Source organism: Ascaphus truei, unplaced genomic scaffold (genome assembly GCF_040206685.1).
Source record: "Ascaphus truei isolate aAscTru1 unplaced genomic scaffold, aAscTru1.hap1 HAP1_SCAFFOLD_599, whole genome shotgun sequence".
Lineage (NCBI taxonomy): Eukaryota > Metazoa > Chordata > Amphibia > Anura > Ascaphidae > Ascaphus > Ascaphus truei.
In genome coordinates this window covers 178,821-201,428 of record NW_027456932.1, presented here as the reverse complement: position 1 = coordinate 201,428, position 22,608 = coordinate 178,821, and the positions used below count along the sequence as shown (strand labels likewise).

General features: G+C 44.3%; 1 long non-coding RNA gene across 1 annotated transcript; it reads left to right on the top strand.

Annotated features, from left to right (window-relative positions):
• The first annotated feature begins 11,152 nt into the window (after positions 1 to 11,152).
• LOC142485423 (uncharacterized) lies at positions 11,153 to 16,514 on the top strand. Its single transcript, XR_012798463.1, has 3 exons — positions 11,153 to 11,421; positions 12,988 to 13,098; positions 16,411 to 16,514. It is a non-coding gene; the product is annotated as an uncharacterized LOC142485423 (long non-coding RNA).
• Positions 16,515 to 22,608: the final 6,094 nt, after the last annotated feature.

Genomic DNA, 22,608 nt, shown 5'->3' with positions numbered 1-22,608 from the left:
CTAGCAAGCCGGGAGATTTCCCGGCTTGCGGTACCGACCACACTTCAATAAAGTGTGTCGGTAGTGTATGCACTAAATGAGATTTCCGTGCCCCCAGTCAGGTTACTCCCTGGGCAGTGACCCTGCTCACACCCTCCCCTAGTTCCACCTCTGATCACAATTATCTCTCTTGGAGAGTGTAGCAAATTGGAGTTGGGGGAATCTCACCTCTGCCATGCATGGTCACAATCTGGGCACAGGACCCAAATAGTGGGCAATGTGGCACTTCTTACAGTAGAGAATAAGTAACTTTATTCTTTACTTGTGTATTAAGGACCTTATTTGCATTAAATTCAGTCCACATGGGACCAAGACTTTCTGGCTTACTGAACAAAGTGGAATTGTTTCGTAGAGGGTGGAGAATTGTATTTTATCTGAAATTACCCCCTCTGCACAAAATACAAACAATTATACCCATACAAGTACCTTGTGGAAGTTGTTGCCCTCTATCTTCCTGTGGTCTCTCCCTGTTTCTCACCGTGCCTCCTCCCATTTCCTTGCACCTCTGCGTCTCCGCATATATCCCTATACTCAGAGCCGGCTCCGGTCAGTGACATGGGATGCCCAAATATGAGCATACCCATATATGGGCATCCATGCCACTGACCGGAGCCCGCTCTGTTGCGGATATGGAGAGAGACTGGGAGATTTACATCCCCTTATAATTCATATGGTGCATAGTACCGGCACGTATTGTTTTACCGGTACTGTGTACCTTCCTACTTTCACACTGGTACAGTATATGCTGCAGTGGGACTGAGAGGGATATATTGGTAACACATAGTCATTGTTGGGGGAATTCAATCCATTTTGAAAATAGTAATGAAATGTTTTTTACTTTTCTTTTTTTTCAGTAATGAAGAATGAAACATTTCTGTTAAAATTGAATTGGAGGTGAACTGGATTCATCATCAACTCTGCACCAGTGTGAATTGATGTTCTTTAATGTTCTGATAAGGTACATGCAACATCTCTTCCTCAACCCCTGCACCACTCTCTGCCTCTTGCCTCTCTCTCTCCACCTCCCTGCTAAGCGTATTAACCCATCTAATGTAATCCACATTCCATGTCTCACTTTACTCTTCACTTCTCACGTGCCCTCTGGAATGACTGCTCTCTGACTAACAAGGTCTATTTGTACATGACCTCTTCTGCTCTCATCATCCACCACCTCTCATTCCCCTCACCCCTGTCCTACTCGATACCTCAGCTTAATTGAACTCTCTCCTCTGACATCTACCCTTATCTCTAACCTCTCCTCACTTTCTGCTTAAACTAACTATCTTGTTAACTTTTACAATGCTATCATCTCCTCCTCCTCCCTCCTCCTCCTCCCTCCTCCATCATATATATGCCCCTTCTAGGCTCTGACACACTCATCCCTGTAAGGCCATGATTATCATGGGCACATGCTTGGTCATCCACAGTGCGTGCGAGCGATGCAGAGCCGCCTCGGACCTCAGTGCAGGGATTGCTGCATACCCCCAGCATCTGTCACCCACAAACAATACACACACTAATACTCCCCACAATACACACTATAATACCTCCTCAATACTAATCTCCCCAATAATATTATAGCTCCAAACACAATATACACAACACCCTTACACAAGATACACAATCTAGTACTCTCCTCTGCACCTCTACACACAATATAATACTCCCACACACACAATATACACACTACCCTCCTACCCCCATAAAATACAACCAATAATACACACACACTTTGTGGATGTTGGGACCAGCTCCCGGCATGCACCAGTGAAAGAGAGAGGCCCGCAGAAGCTCGGAAGAACTCCCTCCATCCGTGCCTTCCTCCGTTTCACATCTTCTCCCTGTCTCTCTCCCTCCCTTTCCTTGCATCTCCCTGCGTCTTTACGTATACCCAGTCAGTGACGGCTCTGGTCACGTGATGCCTTAATATGGGCTTATCCATATATGTTCATCCACGTCACTAATGTGATGCCCGCACTGTTGCGGAGCTGGTACTTACGACGGGCACTTATTGTTTTATCAGTACTGCGTACCTGACTCTACCGGCCTACTTTCAACACTAGTACAATATGTGCTTCACTACGAGTGAGTGGGGAATATTGGCATCACACAGTCACTGTTGAATATGCCATTCAATCCATTTTGAAAATAGTAATGCAATGTGGTTTTGTTTTGTTTGCTTTTTGCAGTAATGAAGAATGGAAAAGTTATATTAAAATTAAATTGGAGGGGGACTAGATTCAGCATTTCATCATGAACTCTGCACTTGTGAGAATTTAACTTCTTGAATACCCTGACAGGTACACGCAACATTAAGACTATAATCTGCTGTGCAAGCTTTCGTGCTATACCTCCCCCTCAGGTTTTGATTTATACATTTGCTCCCTCAATTCATGTCCTCTAATATTTGAAAGCTCTCTCCTAGCATTTTCTCTTTACCACAGAACGTCATCCCAATGTAACCTCTCTCTTGTTCTTTCTGCTGGCTGTTTCCTCACTCCTCTGTTAAACTTTTCTAATTTCTCTAACTTCCACACTCCTGCTTTTATCCACATGTTCTCCTCTTTCCTTCCCCTACCTTTGCATGTGTCTACACACTGCACCATTTGTACAGACCTCTATTGCAGCTATTTCTGCACTGCTCAATGAAAAGCACTCTTTAATATCCTATTCTCTGTGCCCCCTCTCTCTGCGCCCCCTCTTTTGGCGCCTCCTCTCTCTGCGCCCCCTCTCTCTGCGCCTATCTGTCTCATTCTCTCTACGTCCCTCTCTCTCTACATAGAGCTATCTCTGTCTCTCTCTACACCTATCTCTGTGTCTCCTTCTATGTTTGCTGATGTGTGGGATATCTCTTATAATCTTGAACCTGCTCATATACACATCGGGCCTCCCTGCCTCTGCCTCCCTGCTAAGAGTGTTAACCTATCTAATGTAATCCACATTCCTTTCCTTACTTTTCTCTTCCCTTCTCCTATGCCATCTGGAATGTCCGTTCTCTGACTAACAAGGCTCTAGTTGTACATGACCTCTTCTGCTCTCATCATTCACAATCAGTCATTCCCCTCACCCCATCTTACCTGTCCCACTGATTTGCCTCTGCTTAATTAAACTCTCCTCTGACATCTACTCTAACCTCTCTGCTCTCTCTCTCTTTCCGCTTAAACTAACAATCTTATTAACTCTTACAATGCTATCCTCCTATCTATATGCCCCCTCTAGGCTCTGACACACTTGTCCCTCTAGCCCACACCCTTGGCTAAATTCCCAAACATGTTCATCACACTTCCACTCGCTGTTCTTAATGCCTATGAAGGAAATCACACAATTGATATTTGATTTTTCTACAGTAAAAATGTCTCCAGTCCTGTATAAAGCTGCTCTCTGGGGCCAAACCACACTACTTTTTTTTCACATTCATCAACACTCAAATTTAATTTACGCTGTCTTTTTTTCCCTGTATTTGACTCCCTCCACTAACCTTCTCCTCACACTTGCCATCCTTCCTTCACTTCTCCTCAAGCATTTGACTACTTCAGAGGCAAGGTGGATGCCACCCACAAGGAGATTCCTTCTGTCCCTTCCCCCTTCTCTCCTTCTACCTAATTCTCCTTCTGCATTTGACTCTTTTTCTTCTCTTACAGAGCTGGAAGCAAATCATCTTCTCTTCTCCCTCTACCACATGCCCTCTAGATCGTATCCCCTCACACCTTACTGCATCTCTTAGTCCCCACTCTCACCCACATCTTCAATTCCTCCCTATTCTCTGGCTCTTTACCCTCTTACTTTAAGCCTGTAGTGGTCACCCTTTTCTCAGAAACAACCTACACCCTATGTGCCTTACTAACTACCGCCCTGTATCCCTCCTGCTGTTTGTCTCCTAATTGCTAGAATGTCAACATTCTTAAATCACATTCCCTCCTGGATCCTTTACAACCTGCGGGGCTGCTACGGGTTTCACATTGAATATTTTCATCTCTACTCTACCCCTTCCTGTGATCTGAACCATGCAAGTTTTCGTTGATTCAATACATCATGAGTAGAGTGTGGCTACAGTATGAAGTAAAGACCCAAGGACCACATCTACTACCATTCATAACAAGAACATGTGCAGTAGCGCACAGCTGCAGTTCTATGTGATTGTTATGAAAGGTTGAGGTGGTTCAATTCTATGAATCTGGAGTGGGATGGATCCTGTTTGCATCATATGGTTTCATCTAGGCCAGTAGATTATATAACTCTCAGTACAGGTTACACATGGCATCAGTATTAGTGATTTAAAGAGGAGGAAAGCTTCAATGTGGAGAACAAAGCCAAGTAATGTTGAAGTTACTCCTTTTACCATTTACTTGGTCAGTCTGTACTGTCTACTCTCCACACAGCTGCTAAGGATCTTCCATTTTAAATACTTTCACCTCCTATTCTGCACTGCTTTGCTGCCCATTATTCAGAGATGCGTTCCAGTCATGTTTAGCACTCTGAATCTCTCTGCAGTCATTGGTTCAGCACATCATGGGTAGAGCATGGCTACAGATACAGCAAGCTATTATTATTTTACCGGCTGATCACCCATAATATTGCATTAAAACATAGAATATCACTTAATTTCCAAAAGATTCAGTGATGCTGATAATGCAGAATCTCACAACATTTCCCATCATAATGCCATAATGCACAAGTGGGAGAAATAATCCTTGCTATATCTGTACATTGTGTGACGTATTACCTCAATGACCAATGAGAGCAAGTACATCTTCTGTATAGAGCGGCTGTGTTATGATGCAGTTATTGATCATCATTGACATAATCACAAGAATCTTATGCAAAGGGAAATTGTCCGCAGCGAAGTGAGATTTCAGCCCCCAAACGTCTGTAATATTAATGCAATGTCTTACTTTTGTTGCAGTGAACACTGAAGAGACGGATCTACTACAACACTGTACAGGATGAGCATACGCTACAAGCAGCAAAATGATCTTGCAGTTGACAGTATGTTGTTCTGGTAATGTGCACAATTATTATTTATGGGCTACACACCACAGTGCTGGACATATTCTGTTAACTTCAACTCTACTCCTAACATGGAGATGTCTTCCTGGTGTTACTGATTCAGTACATCATATGCACAGTGTGGTTATGATATGATGGATTGATTTAATGAACCCACCAACCAATGATGACATCTGCATCATCTTCTGTAAAGTGCAGCTACAGCATGATATTATCAGCATTTGGTGCGGTATAATCAGAGGTATCTATGTGCTTTTGTGCCTGTTTTAAGTCCTCCAGCTTAACGCCCCTACACCTCCCACTACACAGGCATACTTACTTATGCATACACTGACATCTGGCATACCTACACACACCCCAGGGCCACTTCCTTCCCCTGATGTCAGGGAGAGGATGGGCATGCAGAGTGCAGTAAGTCTCCACGTTACTCTGGCCAACAGTCTTGGCCTACCTCCAGCATCTGTCACCCACAACATCTGTTCCCTCCTTGTAAAGTGCTGAACTATCTCACCTGGGTCAGTGCTATAGCTGATCACAGTGCCCGATCAGGATGTCACTGTGACAGGCAGCAGTGCAGATTGACCGGTCAATCAATGCAGTGCCGCAACATATGCACTAAATGAGATTTCCGTGCCCCCAGTCAGGTTACTCCCTGGGCAGTGACCCTGCTCACACCCTCCCCTAGTTCCACCTCTGATCACAATTATCTCTCTTGGAGAGTGTAGCAAATTGGAGTTGGGGGAATCTCACCTCTGCCATGCATGGTCACAATCTGGGCACAGGACCCAAATAGTGGGCAATGTGGCACTTCTTACAGTAGAGAATAAGTAACTTTATTCTTTACTTGTGTATTAAGGACCTTATTTGCATTAAATTCAGTCCACATGGGACCAAGACTTTCTGGCTTACTGAACAAAGTGGAATTGTTTCGTAGAGGGTGGAGAATTGTATTTTATCTGAAATTACCCCCTCTGCACAAAATACAAACAATTATACCCATACAAGTACCTTGTGGAAGTTGTTGCCCTCTATCTTCCTGTGGTCTCTCCCTGTTTCTCACCGTGCCTCCTCCCATTTCCTTGCACCTGTGCGTCTCCGCATATATCCCTATACTCAGAGCCGGCTCCGGTCAGTGACATGGGATGCCCAAATATGAGCATACCCATATATGGGCATCCATGCCACTGACCGGAGCCCGCTCTGTTGCGGATATGGAGAGAGACTGGGAGATTTACATCCCCTTATAATTCATATGGTGCATAGTACCGGCACGTATTGTTTTACCGGTACTGTGTACCTTCTTACTTTCACACTGGTACAGTATGTGCTGCAGTGGGACTGAGAGGGATATATTGGTAACACATAGTCATTGGTGGGGGAATTCAATCCATTTTGAAAATAGTAATGCATTGTTTTTTAATTTTTTTTTGCAGTAATGAAGAATGAAAAAGTTCTGTTAAAATTGAATTGGACGTGAACTGGATTCAGCATTTCATCATCAACTCTGCACCAGTGTGAATTGACGTTCTTTAATGTTCTGACAAGGTACATGCAACATCTCTTCCTCTACCCCTACACCACCCTCTGCCTCTTGCCTCTCTCTCCACCTCCCTGCTAAGCGTATTAACCCATCTAATGTAATCCACATTCCTTGTCTCACTTTACTCTTCCCTTCTCACGTGCCCTCTGGAATGTCTGCTCTACGACTAACATGGTCTATTTGTACATGACCTCTTCTGCTCTCATCATCCACCACTTCTCATTCCCCTCACCCCTGTCCTACTCGATACCTCAGCTTAATTGAACTCTCTCCTCTGACATCTACCCTTATCTCTAACCTCTCCTCACTTTCTTCTTAAACTAGCTATCTTGTTAACTCTTACAATGCTATCATCTCCTCCTCCCTCCTCCTCCATCATCTATATGCCCCTTCTAGGCTCTGACACACTCATCCCTCTAAGGCCGTGATTATCATGGGCACACGCTTGGTTGTCCACAGTGCGTGCGAGCGATGCAGGGCCTCCCCGTCGCCTCGGACCTCAGTGCAGGGATTGCTGGAGCGACAGGCATGCGCTAACTTTGCCATCTGTTGCGTGCTTACTATAGACGCAGCCTAACCCATGCATTGGTTTAATTCACAAGCACGCTCTCATCACACTTCATCACATCACACTGCTGCTCTTAACACCTATGGAGGAAATCTCACAGTCTGATTTTCTACACTAAACCTTTGTCCTGTTCTGTAAAACTCTGCTCCTTTTTTTAAGGTCAAACACTACTTTTTCCTCACTCATCAACACTCCAATTTCATTCACACTGTCTTCTATGTATTTGAGTCCCACCACTGACTTTCTCCTCCCACTTAACATCCATCCTTTATTTCTCCTCAAGCCTTTGCTCACTTGAGGCAAGGTGGATGCCATCCACAAGTAGATTCGTTCTCTCCCTTCCCCCTCTCTCTTTTTCTATCTAGATCTCATTGCACTCTTGACTCCTTTTCTCCTGTCACAAAGCTGGAACCTGATCTTCTCTTCTCCCTCTACCACATGCCCTCTCAATCCTATATTCTCACTCTCACCCACATCTTCAATTCCTCCATATCCTTTGGCTCTTTCAACTCTTCCTTTTAAGCATGCAGTGGTCACCCCTATTCTCAAAAATAACCTTGACCTTGTGTGAATTTCTAACTATCGCCCTGTATCCGTCCTACCATTTGCCTCCTAATTGCTAGAACGTCTTGTGATCTCCCGTTTGATCAACATTCTTAAATCACATGCTCCTCTGGGCCCTTCACAATCTGCCTTTCCCAATGTAACCAATTATGTACATAAAGAAAATTCCCAAGGTCCATTTTACTTACTAATCCTGCTTGATCTCTCTTCTGCTTTTGATACTGTCAATCACTCTTCTCATTCATATTCTAAACTCTTTCTTCGTATCCGCAGCAAACTTATATCCTGGTTTTCATCATACTTCTCCATCACACATTCTCCATCTCTGTTGCTAACGTGTCTTTGTCTCCTGTTGTTTTGTCTGTTGGTATACCTCAGGACTCTGTTCTGGGACCTCTCTCACTACATACTATCACTAGTTGACCTTATCAACTATTTTGGCCCTTGATATCATCTCTATGCAGATGATACACACACCTATCCACCCTACCGTCACTCCTGCAATTTAGTTCCTAGTTTCGGGTCGCCTCCTGGCTATATCCTCCATGGATGACACTCTTCTGCCTTAAACCTAATGTCTAAAACTGAGCTCCTCATATTTCCCCCTAAATCTGGCCTAATATCACCTTTCTCCATCGCAGTAAACAGTACTACCATCATCCTGTCATGAAAGCACATTGCCTAGGAGTAACATTTGACTCTTCCCTTTCCATCTTCATTCACGACACTGGCTAAAGTTTGTCGATTCTTTCTCTGTAATATTTCCAAGATTTGCCCTTTTCTCTGTCAATCTACTGCTAAAACGCCAATGCATGCCCTTATCGTATGGGTTAACATACTGCTAACAGGGCTCCCTGCTTCACAACTTTCTCATTTGCAATCTATCCAAAACTCTGCTGCTTGAATAATTTCCCTTTCTCCCACAACAGTATCTGCTCATCTCCTCCTCCTCCTTAAATCCCTCTCCTTGCTTCCCATCAAGTTTCAGATCACCTACAAAGTTCTCCTCCTTACCTTTTTGTTAAGGTTCTCTATTAGTGGTGTACCGAGTACCCGGCGTTACCCGACACATTTCCAGCTACCCGGACATTACTCGAAACCGGCCACTGAGAAGTGGACTTGGCCGGGTAATACCCGGCGTCGGGTAATGTCAGGGCAGCTGGAAATAATCTTTTATACTTACCTTTCCTAAGACATCTAGGATCAGCAGCAGCAGTCCTCTGATGTTGGCAGCATCAGAGGTGTCTTCACCTGGCGGGGGGAGCTGCAGGAATCACTTCCACAGCACCGAAGCAGGTAAGCTGTGTCTGTGAGCCTGCAGCTCCCCCGCCGGCTGAAGACACCACAGATGCTGCCACCGTCACAGGACTGCTGCTGATCCTAGATGTCACCGCCACCCGGAAGGTAAGTGCCAAACCGTGTACCCGACCGGGTAGAACCTTTCATTTTGGCCGGGTACCCGTTACCCATTTTTTTATAGTTGAGGACCCAGTCCAACACTATTCTCTATTCATCTGCTCCTTCCTACATATCATCTTTGGTCTCGTTATGCCCTTCCTCGTCTCCTAAGCTCTACTAATAGCTGTCTCCATTATACTTCTTACACCTCTACTGCGCACTCGCTCTCTTGCCTGAAACCCTTTCCCATCAATTTACCTGTGAAACTCACACACACTCAGTATATGCCAACATACCCTCTTCCACCCACATTTAAGATCAACCTTAAAATTCACAACTTAAATGAAGCATTTCAATAGCTTTTACTCGTTGCTACTGTCACTCATTCAGTCACTAACTATTGTTCCCAAGAAGTGCTTTATACTACAAGTACCCACCATTAAGGACAAGCATTGTCATCTACTGCACTTGTTCCCCCACCTGTTGTCTCTCTGTAAGTCTCCTTACATTTCTCTTAGATTGTAAACTACCCAGGACAGGGATTTACTTTCCTATTGTCTGTTTTTGTTTGTTGAACTTATTGTATAATAATTTCCTGTACTTTTTGGTCTCTCTTGTAAAGCGCTGAGTACACAATGGGTGGTATATAAATAGAGATATATGCAGAGTCTAGAGACAAGGCACACGTGTATAGGTAGCTACAGTTTATCCGGGACCGTATGCATCCTTGAAGTGCCTGTCCCAGTTATTTTCTATTGATTGCAATGTAGGAGTGTCTGTCCTGTCTTATTTTTTTTATTATTATTATTATTATTATTATTATATATACAAAGATATATACAAAGATTGTTTCCTGTCGTTAGCATGACATTGTGTGACACAGTGTGATGTCATTGATTCAGTAGATTGTGTGCAGACCGGGACTGCAGTACAGTTTCACTGACATGAATAACTTGTGTGGTAGAAGCTCTAGAAGGAGCACAGCTGTGGGAGGGAGGTGGATTTGCTTTGTATCACATGGTTTGGAGCAAGGTTCATTGTATGTATCGTCAATAATAATTATAATAATAATAATGCAATGCTTAACTTTTTTATTTCAAGAGGAAAGACTGCAGAACAGAAGTGAATATTGAAGCCATGTGTTCATTTTCTTGCAAAATAGAAAATTGAAGGACAGTTGAAGAGGAGGAAAATGACTACACAGAGACAGATAAGCAATGTGTATATTTCTCATTTAGTATTTGTCGTTTTATTGACTCCAAAAAATCCGGCTGCTAAGGGTTTCGCATTGGACATATTCACCTCTACTCCACCCCTTCCTGTGATCTGTACCATGCAGATTTTTGTTGATTCAATACATCATGAATAGAGTGTGGCTACAGTATGAAGTACTGACCCAAGGACCACATCTACTACCATTCATAACAAGAACATGTGCAGTAGCGCACTGCTGCAGTTCTATGTTATTGCTATGAAAGGTTGAGGTGGTGCAATCATATGAATCTTGAGTGGGAGGGATCCTGTTTGCATCATTTAATTTGATCTAGGCCAGTAGAGTATATAACTCTCAGTACAGGTTACATATGGCATCAGTATTAGTGATTTAAAGAACAGAAAAACAGGAGTGGAGAACAAAACCAAGTAATGTTGAAGTTACTACTTTTTACTATTTACTTGGTCAGTCTGTACTGTCTACTCCCCACACAGCTGCTAAGGGTTTCCATTTGAGATACATTCACCTTCTACTCTGCACTACTGTGCTACCCTCTATTCAGAGATGAGTTCAAGTCATGTTTACCACTCTAAATCGCTCTGCAGTCATTGATTCAGCACATCATGGGTAGAGCATGGCTATAGATACAGCAAGCTTTATTTTACCCTAATATTGCATTAAAAAATAGAATATCACTCAGTTTCCTACAGATTTACTGATGCTGATAATGCAGAATCTCACCCTCCCATCATAATACACCAGAGGAAGAAATAATCCTTGCTATATATGTACATTGTGTGACATATTGCCTCCATGACCATTGATGGCAAATACATATTCTGTATAGAGCAGCTGTGTTATGATGTAGTTGTTATTGATCATCATTGAGATATAATCACAAGAATCTTATGCAAAGGGAAACTGTCATTAGCATAGTGGGATTTCAGCCCCCAAACTTCTGTAATATTAATGCAATGTCTTACTTTTATTGCAGTGAACACCGAAGAGACGGATCTACTACAACACTGCACAGGACAAGAGTATACACTACAAGCAGCAAAATGATCATGCAGTTGACAATATGTTGTTCTGGTAATGTGCACAATTATTATGTATGGGCTCCACACCACAGTGCTGGACATATTTTGTTAACTTCAACACTACCCCTACCATGGAGATGTCTTCCTGTGATTGGTGTTACTGATTCAGTACATCATATGCATAGTGTGGCTATTATATGATGGATTGATTTAATGAACCCACCAAACACTGATGACATCTGTATCATCTTCTGTAAAGTGCATCTACAACAGGATATTATCAGCATTTGGGGTGATATAATCAGAGGCATCTATGTGCTTTTGTGCTGGGTAAAGTCCTCCAGCTGAACCGCCCCCCGCCCCCCACCCCCCTACACCTCCTGCCACACAGGCAAACTTACTTACACACACAGCACACTTACTTATGCACACTGACACTTGGCATACCTACACACACACACCCCACAGCCACTGGCATGCATGCAGAGTCCTGGGCATGCAGGATGGGCATGCAGAGTACAGAATATCTCCACCTTGCTCTGGCCCGTACTCTTGGCCTACCCCCAGCATCTGTCACCCACAACCTCTGTTCCCTCCCTGTAAATTGCTGCACTAACACACCTTGGTCAGCGCTGCAACCGATCACAGCACCGGATCATGTCACTGTGATAGGAAGCAGTGCTAATTGACCGGTCAATCAATGCCACGTGGCAACATACGCACCAAAAGAGATTTCCATGCCCCCTGACAGGCTACTCCCTGGGCAGTGACCCTGCTCATCTTCCACCTCTGATCACAATATTCTCTCTTGGAGAGTGTAGCAAATTGGAGTTGGGGGAATTTCACCTCTGCAGTGCATGTAGAGTCCTGTATGCAGAGTACAGAAAGTCTCCACCTTAGTCTGGCCCGTACTCTTGGCCTACCCACAGCATCTGTCACCCACAAATAATACATACACTAATACTCCCCACAATACACACTTTAATACCTCCTCAATAATAATCTCCCCAATAATATTATAGTCTTAAACACAATATACACAATACCCCCTAACACAAGATACCCAATCTAACACTCTCCTCTGCACCTCAACATAATATACACACTATAATACCCTACACACAATATAATACTCCCACACACACACAATATACACACTATCCTCCTACCGCCATAAAACACAACCAATAATACACACACACTTTGTGGATGTTGGGACCAGCTCCTTGCATGCACCAGTGAAAGAGAGAGGCCTGCCATCCGTGCCTCCCTCCGTTTCCCATCTTCTCCCTGTCTCTCTCCCTCCCTTTCTTTGCATCTCCCTGCATCTTTGCGTATACCCAGTCAGTGACGGCTCCGGTCACGTGATGCCTTAATATGGGCTTATCCATATATCTGTTGCAGAGATGGAGAGAGACCTGGAGATTTTACATTTCCTTATAATTCATATTGGTACTTAGTACGGGCACTTATTGTTTTATCAGTACTGGGTACCTGACCGTACTGGCCTACGAGTGAGAAGGCAATATTGGCATCACACAGTTACTGTTGAATATGTCATTCAATCCATTTTGAAAATAGTAATGCAATGTGGTTTTGTTTTGTTTGCTTTTTGCAGTAATGAAGAATGAAAAAGTTATATTAAAATTAAATTGGAGGGGAACTGGATTCAGCATTTCTTCATGAACTCTGCACTTGTGAGCATTGACCTTCTTGAGTGCCCTGACAGGTACACGCAACTTTAAGACTATAATCTTCATCAACTGCTGTGCAAGCTTTCGTGCTATACCTCCCCCTCCGGTTTTGATTTATACATTTGCTCTCTCAATTCATGTCCTCTAATATCTGGAGGCTCTCTCCTAGCATTTCTCTCTACCACAGCACGTCATCCCAATGTAACCTCTCTCTTGTTCTTTCTGTTTACTGTTTCCTCACTCCTCTGTAAAACTTTTCTAATTTCTCTAACTTCCACACTCCTGCTTTTATCCACATGTTCTATACACTTTCCTTCCCCTACCTTTGCATGTGTCTACACAAAGCACCATTTGTACAGACCTCTATTGCAGCTATTTCTGCACTGCTCAATGAAATGCACTCCTGCACATCCTATTCTCTTCCACCTTCCCTCATTCTCTACGCCCCCCTCTCAAAGCCCCCTCTCTCTATGTCTCCTCTCTCTACGCCTATCTGTCTCATTCTCTTGACGCCCTTCTCTCTCTACATATCCCTATCTCTGTCTCTCTCTACACCTATCTCTGTGTCTCCTTCTATGCTCGCTGATGTTGGGGGATATCTCTTATAATCTTGGACCGGCTCATATACACATCAGGCCTCCCTACTAAGAGTGTTAACCTATCTAATGTAATCCACATTCCTTTCCTTACTTTTCTCTTCCCTTCTCCTGTGCCCTCTGGAATGTCCACTCTTACTAACAAGGCTCTAGTTGTACATAACCTCTTCTGCTCTCATCAGTCACAATCAGTCATTCCCCTCACCGCATCTTACCTGTCCCACTGATTTGCCTCTGCTTAATTAAACTCTCCTCTGACATCTACTCTAACCTCTCTTCTCTCTTCTCTCTCTTTCTTTCTGCTTAAACTAACAATCTTATTAACTCTTACAATGCTATCCTCCTATCTATATGCCCCCTATAGGCTCTGACACACTCATCCCTCTAACCCACACCTTTGGCTAAATTCCCAAACACACTCATCACACTTCCACTCGCTGTTCTTAATACCTACGGAGGAAATCTCACACTTTGTTTGATTTTTCTACAGTAAAAATGTCTCCTGTCCTGTATAAAGCTGCTCTCTAGGGCTAAATACACTACTTTTTTCCACACTCATCAACACTCAAATTTAATTTACGCTGTTTTTTTTCTCTGTATTTGACTCCCTCCACTGACCTTCTCCTCCCACTTGCCATCCTTCCTTCACTTCTCCTCAAGCATTTGACTACTTCAGAGGCAAGGTGGATGCCACCCAAAAGGAGATTCCTTCTGTCCCTTCCCCCTTCTCTCCTTCTTCCCAAATCTCCTTCTGCACTTGACTCCTTTTCTCCTCTTACAGAGCTGGAAGCTAATCATCTTCTATTCTCCCTCTACCACATGCCCTCTAGATCGTATCCCCTCACACCTTACTGCATCTCTTAGTCCCCACTCTCACCCACATCTTCAATTTCTCCCTATTCTCTGGATTTTTGCCCTCTTACTTTAAGCCTGTAGCGGTCACCCTTTTGTCAGAAACAAACTACACCCTATGTGCCTTACTAACTACCGCTCTGTATCCCTCATGCTGTTTGCCTTCTAATTGCTAGTGTCAACATTCTTAAATCACATGCCCTCCTGGATCCTTTACAACCTGCCTTTCGTACAGCACGTTCTACAGACTGTGCTTAAAGCTAATTCCCAAGGTTTTTCCCTACTAATCCTACTTGATCTATCGGCTGCGTTTGATGCTCTCAATCACTCTCCTCCTTCATATTCTAAACTCTCTCTTGGTATCAGTAACAAAGTTCTATCCTGGTTTTCATCATAACTTTCCTGTCACACATTCTCCATCTCTGTTGCTAACATGTCTTCGTCTTCTATTGATCTGTCTGTGGGTATACATCAGGGCTCTGTTCTGAGATCTCTCTTTCTCTCTACATACTATCATTTGGTGACTTCATCAATGCTTTTGGCCTTAGATATAATCTCTATGCGGATGATACACACACAAATCTATCCACCCCTGTTCTCACTCCTGCAATCCAGTCCCTACTCTTGGGTTGTCTCCTGGCTATATGCTCATGGATGGCACTCCACTGCCTTAAACTTAATGTCTAACACTGGGCTCATATTATCCCCTTTCTCCATCACAGTAAACAGTACTACCATCTATCTTGTCATCAAACATGTTGCATAGGAGTAACATTTGGCTCTTCAATTCCATCTCCATTCACATGCACGGCTATGGGTAAAATGTGTTGCCTCTTTCTCTGTAATATTGCCAAGATCTTCCCTTTCCCCTCTCAACCTACTGCTAAAACTCCAATGTATACTGTTATCCTATAGGTTATTTTAACATACTACTAACAGGCCTCCATGCTTCACAACTTTCTCCTATGCAAAACTCTGCTGCTTGAATTATCTCACTTTCTCCCACAACAGTCTCTGCTCATCTCCTTAAATCCCTGTCCTGGCATCCCATCAAGTTTTTGTATCACCTACAAAGTTCTCCTCCTTACCTTTTTGTTAAGGCTCTCCATTAATCTGCTCCTTCTTGCATATCATCTTTGATCTCTCGTTATGCCCTTGCTTGTCTCTTGCACTATAACCATAACTGTCTCCTGTAAACTTCTTTCACCTCTACTGTTCTCTCACTTGCCTGAAACCATTTTCCATCACTGCACCGTACATGTGAAACTTCCTCACACTCAGTATATGCCAACATAACCTCTTCCACCCACATGTAAGACCAATCTTAAAATTCACGACTTAAATCAAGCATTTAAAAAACTTTGACTCGTGGCTACTGTCCCACACCCACAGTCACTGCTAACAACTATTGTTCCCAAGATGTGCTTTCTACTAATTGTACCCACCATTAAGGACAAGCATTGTCATCTACTGCACTTCTTCCCCCAACTGCTGCCTCTCTTTAAGTCTTCTAACATTTCTATTAGATTGTAAAGTTCCCAGGGCAAGGATTTACTTTCCTATAATCTGTTTTTATTTTTCGCACTTATTTTTTAATTATTTTTCCCCTCTCCCCTAATGATATACATATAGGTTTTCCTGTCATTTGCATGACAGAGTTATTATGGTTAACTATTGCATCATGTAGACTGCCTTTTCAGTGTGATGTAATTGATTCAGTACTTTGTGTGCAGACTGTGACTGCAGTACAGTGTCACGAACATTAATGACTTGTGTGGTAGAAGCTCTAGAAGGAACACAGCTATGGGAGGGAGGTGGATTTACTTTGGATCACATGGTTTGGCGCAAGGTTCATTGTATGTATGATCATAACCATGCAATGCTTAACTTTTATTTCAGGAGGGAAGAACAGTGAATATTGAAGCCATGTGTTTCTTTTCTGTCAGAAGAGAAATTTTGAAAGACAGTTGAAGAGGAGGAAAATGACTACACAGAGACAGATAAGCAATGTGTATATTTCTCATTTAGTATTTGTCGTTTTGTTGACTCCACACAATCCAGCTGCTAAGGGTTTCGCATTGGACATATTCCCCTCTACTCTACCCTTCCTGTGATCTGTACCATGCAGGTTTTTGTTGATTCAATACATCATGAGTAGAGTGTGGCTGCTGTATGAAGTATTGACCCAAGGACCACATCTACTACCATTCATAACAAGAACATGTGCAGTAGCGCACTGCTGTAGTTCTATGTGTTTTATTAAAGGTTGAAGTGGTGCAATCATATGAATCTGGAGTGGGATGAATCCTGTTTGCATCATATGGTTTCATCTAGGCCAGTAGAGTATATCTCTCAGTACAGGTTACACATGGCATCAGTAGTAGTGATTTAAAGAACAGAAAAAACAAGAGAAACTTCAATGTTGATAACAAAGCCAAGTAATGTTGAAGATACTCCTTTAACTATTTATTTGATCAGTCTGTACTGTCTACTCCCCACACAGCTACTAAGTCTTCCATTTGAGATACATTCACCTCCTACTCTGCACTGCTGTTCTGTCCTCTATTCAGAGATGAGTTCCAGTCATGTTTACCACTCTGAATCACTCTGCAGTCATTGATTCAGCACATCATGGGTAGAGCATGGCTACAGATACAGTAAGCTTTATTTTACCGGCTGATCATCCATAATATTGCATTAAAACATAGAATATTACTCAGTTTCCAAAAGATTCAGTGATGCTAATAATGCAGAATCTTACAACACATCCCATCATAATGCACCAGAGGAAGAAATAATCCTTGCTACACTACCGACACGTTTTATTGAAGCACGGCTAGCACCGCAAGCCGGGGGATGCCCCGGCGTGCTAGCCGCACTCCCTCAGCGTGCCGCGCATCACCGATGCACGGTCACGCGTCATCGGGTGCCTGCGCCCCCTGCACGCGCGTCCAGGGCTCCCCGAGGGAGCACTGGTGTCCCGCGATGTGGGGGACAGCGGCAGGGGGTTCCGGGGGACCCGACGGACCCGGCAGCGGAAGGGAGAAAGCCCCGATCGGAGGGCGCTCCTCCGCTGCTTCGGCGTGCGCCCGGCACCCTCCGGCGCGCGCCAGGTTACTGCTGCGGCCAAGAACGGGCAAATGCTCGAATAAACTCGGCCGCAGCAGTATATCTGTACATTGTGTGACGTTTGGCCTCCATGACCATTGATAGCAAATACATATTTTGTATTGAGCGGCTGTGTTATGATGTAGTTGTTATTGATCATCATTGAGATATAATCACAAGAATCTTATGCAAAGGGAAAATGTCTGCAGCATAGTGGGATTTCAGCTCCCAAACTTCTGTAATATTAATGCAATGTCTTACTTTTATTGCAGTGAACACTGAAGAGACGGATCTACGACAACACTGCACAGGACAAGAGCAAACACTACAAGCAGCAAAATGATCTTGCAGTTGCAAGTATGTTCTGTAATGTGCACAATTATTATTTATGGGCTACACACCACAGTGCTGGACATATTCTGTTAACTTCTACCCCTACCATGGAGATGTCTTCCTGTGATTGATTCAGTACATCATATGCACAGTGTGGCTATGATATGATGGATGGATTTAATGAACCCACCACCCACTGACATCTGCATCATCTTCTGTAAAGTGCAGCAGGATATTATCAGCATTTGGGGTGGTATAATCTGGGGCATCTATGTGCTTTTGTGCCTGGATAAGTTCCTCCAGCTGAACCACCCCCCTATACCTGCCACACAGGCATACTTACAGAGCACACTTACTTATGCACACTGACACTTGGAATACACACACACACACACACACACAGACACTGTCATGCATGCAGTGTCCTGTATGCAGAGTACAGAAAGTCTCCACCTTACTCTGGCCCGTACTCATGGCCTATCCCCAGCATCTGTCATCCACAACCTCTGTTCCCTCCCTGTAAAGTGCTGCACTAACACACCTGGGTCAGCGCTGCAGCTGATCACAGTGCCGGATCATGATGTCAATGGGATAGGCAGCAGAGCTGATTGACAAGTCAATCAATGCAGCTCCGCAATATATGCACCAAAAGAGATTTCTGTACCCCCTGTCAGGCTACTCCCTGGGCAGCGACCCTTCTCACCCCTCTCATTCCACCTCTGATCACAATAATCTCTCTTGGAGTGTGTAGCAAATTGGAGTTGGGGGAATCTCACCTCTGTAGTGCATGGTCACAATCTGGGCACTGTACCCAAATATTGGGCAATGTGGCACGTCTTACAGTAGAGAATAGAATAAGTAACTATATTCTTTACTTGTGTATTAAGGAACTTATTTGCAATAAAAATTCAGTCCACCTGGGACCAAGACTTTCTGGTTTTCTGAACAAAGTGGAATTGTTTTCCTATAATTTTATATTCTCTGAAATGTAACATCACAATAAAGTACTCCTATTTTTTTCCTTTGTGCTTTTTTATGGACTATTCCTTTATGTATTTCACTTAATGGGACTAATTACCTTACGATTAGATTTCACTTGTATTTTCTTGGGTTACTCTTTGGAATTTCTCTCTGTGTTCATTTATACTATCTTATTTAGAGCAGTCTTTGCCATTGGACCCCATTTCTTGCCAGAGAGATCTGTAACACAGAGTATTGAAGAGAGTACAGAACAGTGGTGAAGTAGATTTTTATGCTTCTAGGCAGCCTCCCTTCTCACCATGTATTCTGCCCCCGACGGTCTCTTGCACTGCTCCCTCCTACACCCACTCTCCTCACTCTTCCCTCCCCTCCCCGCTATCACTCAATGACCCCCTCTCATTCAATCCTGCTCCCTTACTCCCCCCTCACTCATTCTTCCTTCTGCACACACAATCCTCCCGAATATCACTCCCAAACAACACACACACTAATTCTCCCCACAATACACACTATAATACCTCCTTGTGACGATAGCTTCCACAGGCTTATTAATATTACACAAAAATAATTGGGTTTGAACTGAACGAGGCTTAAGATATAATAAATTGTATTTATTCCTTAGAATATAGGTGAACACAACAGATAATACAGTAACGAACAAGAAGTACACTTACTTAAGGGTTGGGGAATGAGAAGTATGATGTAGCATTTCTTTCAGCAGTGAGGAAATCATTCAGGTGATATCAGGTAACCATATCAGCAAACGAAGACAAAGGATATATGGGTGGACAGCAGTTTATAAACCATTCTCCTTCTATTCTTAACCTTAAGCACAGGGGATTGGTTTACAATTACCTCCAGCCACTCACTAACGTGGGAAAGCATTCTGACCCATGCCCCCCTGCTAGTTGGCACATGCGCAGTAGAACTCTGGGGGTCTCATTTCTGAAGCCCCACATTTACGTCAGGAATGCCAGACAGTCTACCATTTGGAGTTCTGGCAGGAAAACCTTTGTTGAAAGGTGTTAACTGGAACACTTAAGACCTGCCCTGGTTTGGGCTTCGGATAAACAGTGAGGGTGATAAAACTCTTTGAACAGCACTTAAATCCTAGACATAGCGGCGTCACCAGGGCCATCTGCTACCTTATGGCCCAAAAGAATCTCTTCTGGGTCTTTGTCCATACCTTAAGATACACTATTAAGCATAAAACATAAACGTATTAAAATATCCGGTTCCGTTAGGTTTAGCAGGTCCAAACTTCCCAGTTCGCATTGCCAGAACTGGGACACCATATGGTCCAAAAAGCGACTTGCTACGACCTAAGAAACCGAAGTTACACCAATGCACATTAAATCATTTTAATACAAAAATCTCCATTGAAAAAGAAATCTCAGCTTTTCACTAAATCCCCATTGAAAACAACGGGCAGCTCCGCCATAGACTTTCAATGGTAAATCGCCGCCATTGAAGTCAATGGGGGTTTTCTGCCATTGAAGTTTATGGGAAAAGTCCCGAACTTCAAGGGGGTCCATACTCCGTCGGGTTGGTCCAAGCGGGTCAAGGATGGTTCTGCAGCGATGCCGGAGCAGTGGCTACAGATACCCCAAACCCTGATCCGCTGAACCCTCCGGAACCGGAGATATGGATTCCTAAAATTCAGCATTTCTCACTTAGTCATTTTTCTGAGCCGTTTCTGCCGCCGCCGGCAAAGCCTATGGCGCGACCCGCTCTATCTGGTTCGACCCTTATCGGGGGTCCAGGATTCGGGGACCCGGTGGTGGTCGAGTGGGGGGACGCTTAGGAACTAGGGGCAAAAAGAATTTTATCCCTAGGTGCCCTAAAACAGTTTATTTCCCCGCTAATTGACGTTGAACTTGACCCAGTGATTTTAGCTCTTTTGAAGGACATTGTATCCGCTTTGCGGTCTGGACGGCAGCCAACTAGGTTACCTCGAGGCATCTCCATTGAAGTCAATGAGCCCATTGACTTTCAATGGGAAACCGCCGCTCTCCCTCTCGGACGCCACCTGCTGGTCACTACAGGAAACAGGACGAAAACAGCACAAATTCCTATTGAAATGCATTGAGCCCTAATGGCGGCCAATGGGGACCTGCAAAATGGTGCCCGAAAAGGCGGGAAACTTACACAAAGAGCTATAATCATTAAAGAATTATTAACCCTTGTGCTCCCGGATGGATTCTAGTGTGTGTGTGATGCAAACACTGAGTAACCAGACATTACAATGGAACAGGGGAAAATACATTTACATGTCATAACAAGGGTTACATCACATTTCTGGACCTCAGCCCAGTTAACCCCTTGTCTCCCTGGTGCGGTCAGGGGTGGCCAAATGGGGTGCAACCCCTTTAATACCGGGCCACCCCCTCTCTCCCTCTACACCTCCCCTTCTTAATGCGTGTCCTGTGGCCCACTGGCCCTGACGGGGAGTGGGGCACTGCTGGCACCATTAATGAATTCAGTCTCAGAGGGATAGTCCTGGCGTGAAAGTCCATCAGCATTGCTGTTTTCACTACCCTTTTTGTGCTGAATGGTGAATTCAAATTCTTGCAAAGCCAAGCTCCATCTCAGCAGTTTGGCATTTTCCCCTGATACCCTCTGTAGCCAGCTCAGGGGATTGTGGTCGGTAATGACCGTGAAAGCGCTCCCATAGACATAGGGCTGGAGCTTTTTGAGTGCCCACACAATGGCCAAGCACTCCTTTTCAATGGTGGCATATGCCACCTCCCTGGGGAGCAGTTTGCGACTGAGATACACCACAGGGTGCTCTTTGCCGTCGTCCCCCACCTGGCTCAACACAGCCCCCACACCAAAGTCTGAGGCATCAGTCTGAATAAGAAAATGCTTGGTATAATCTGGGGCAGCCAGGATGGGGGCCTCAGCAAGCGCAGCTTTCAGTGCCTGGAAAGCAGTTTCACAGCAGGAGACCAGGTAATAAGCACAGGCAGTTGCTTCTTAGTCAGATCAGTCAGGGGTTTGGCCACGGCGCTGTACTGTGGGACAAATTTCCTGTAGTACCCTGCGGTGCCCAAAAAGGCCATGACCTGTTTCTTGGTTTTTGGAACAGGCCACTGAACTATGGCTTCTACCTTGGCTGGCTCTGGCTTGAAATGCCCTCCACCCACCCTGTGCCCTAAGTACAGGACTTCTGCCATACCTACCATACACTTAGTGGGTTTTAAGGTAAGCCCAGCCTCCCTGATTCTATCCAGCACCGCAGCTACATGTCCTATGTGGGATTCCCAGGAATTACTAAAGACAGCAATGTCATCTAAGTAAGCCCTGGCATAGCTCTGCATCCCTTCCAGTAACCTATTGACCAGGCGTTGGAAGGTAGCCGGGGCATTCTTCATCCCAAATGGCATCACCAAAAACTCATAGAGGCCACTTGGAGTGAAGAATGCTGACTTCTCCCTAGCCTCCAGGGTCAGGGGAATCTGCCAGTAGCCTTTGCTCAGATCCATGGTGGTCAGATACTTTGCCCCCGCGAGTTCATCTAGTAACTCATCCATGCGGGGCATGGGGTAAGCATCTGACACCGTCCCAGCGTTGAGCAACCGGTAGTCCACACAAAACCGGGTGGTTTTGTCCTTCTTAGGCACTAGGACTACTGGACTTGCCCAAGGGCTCTGGGACGGAGTAATTACCCCTAGG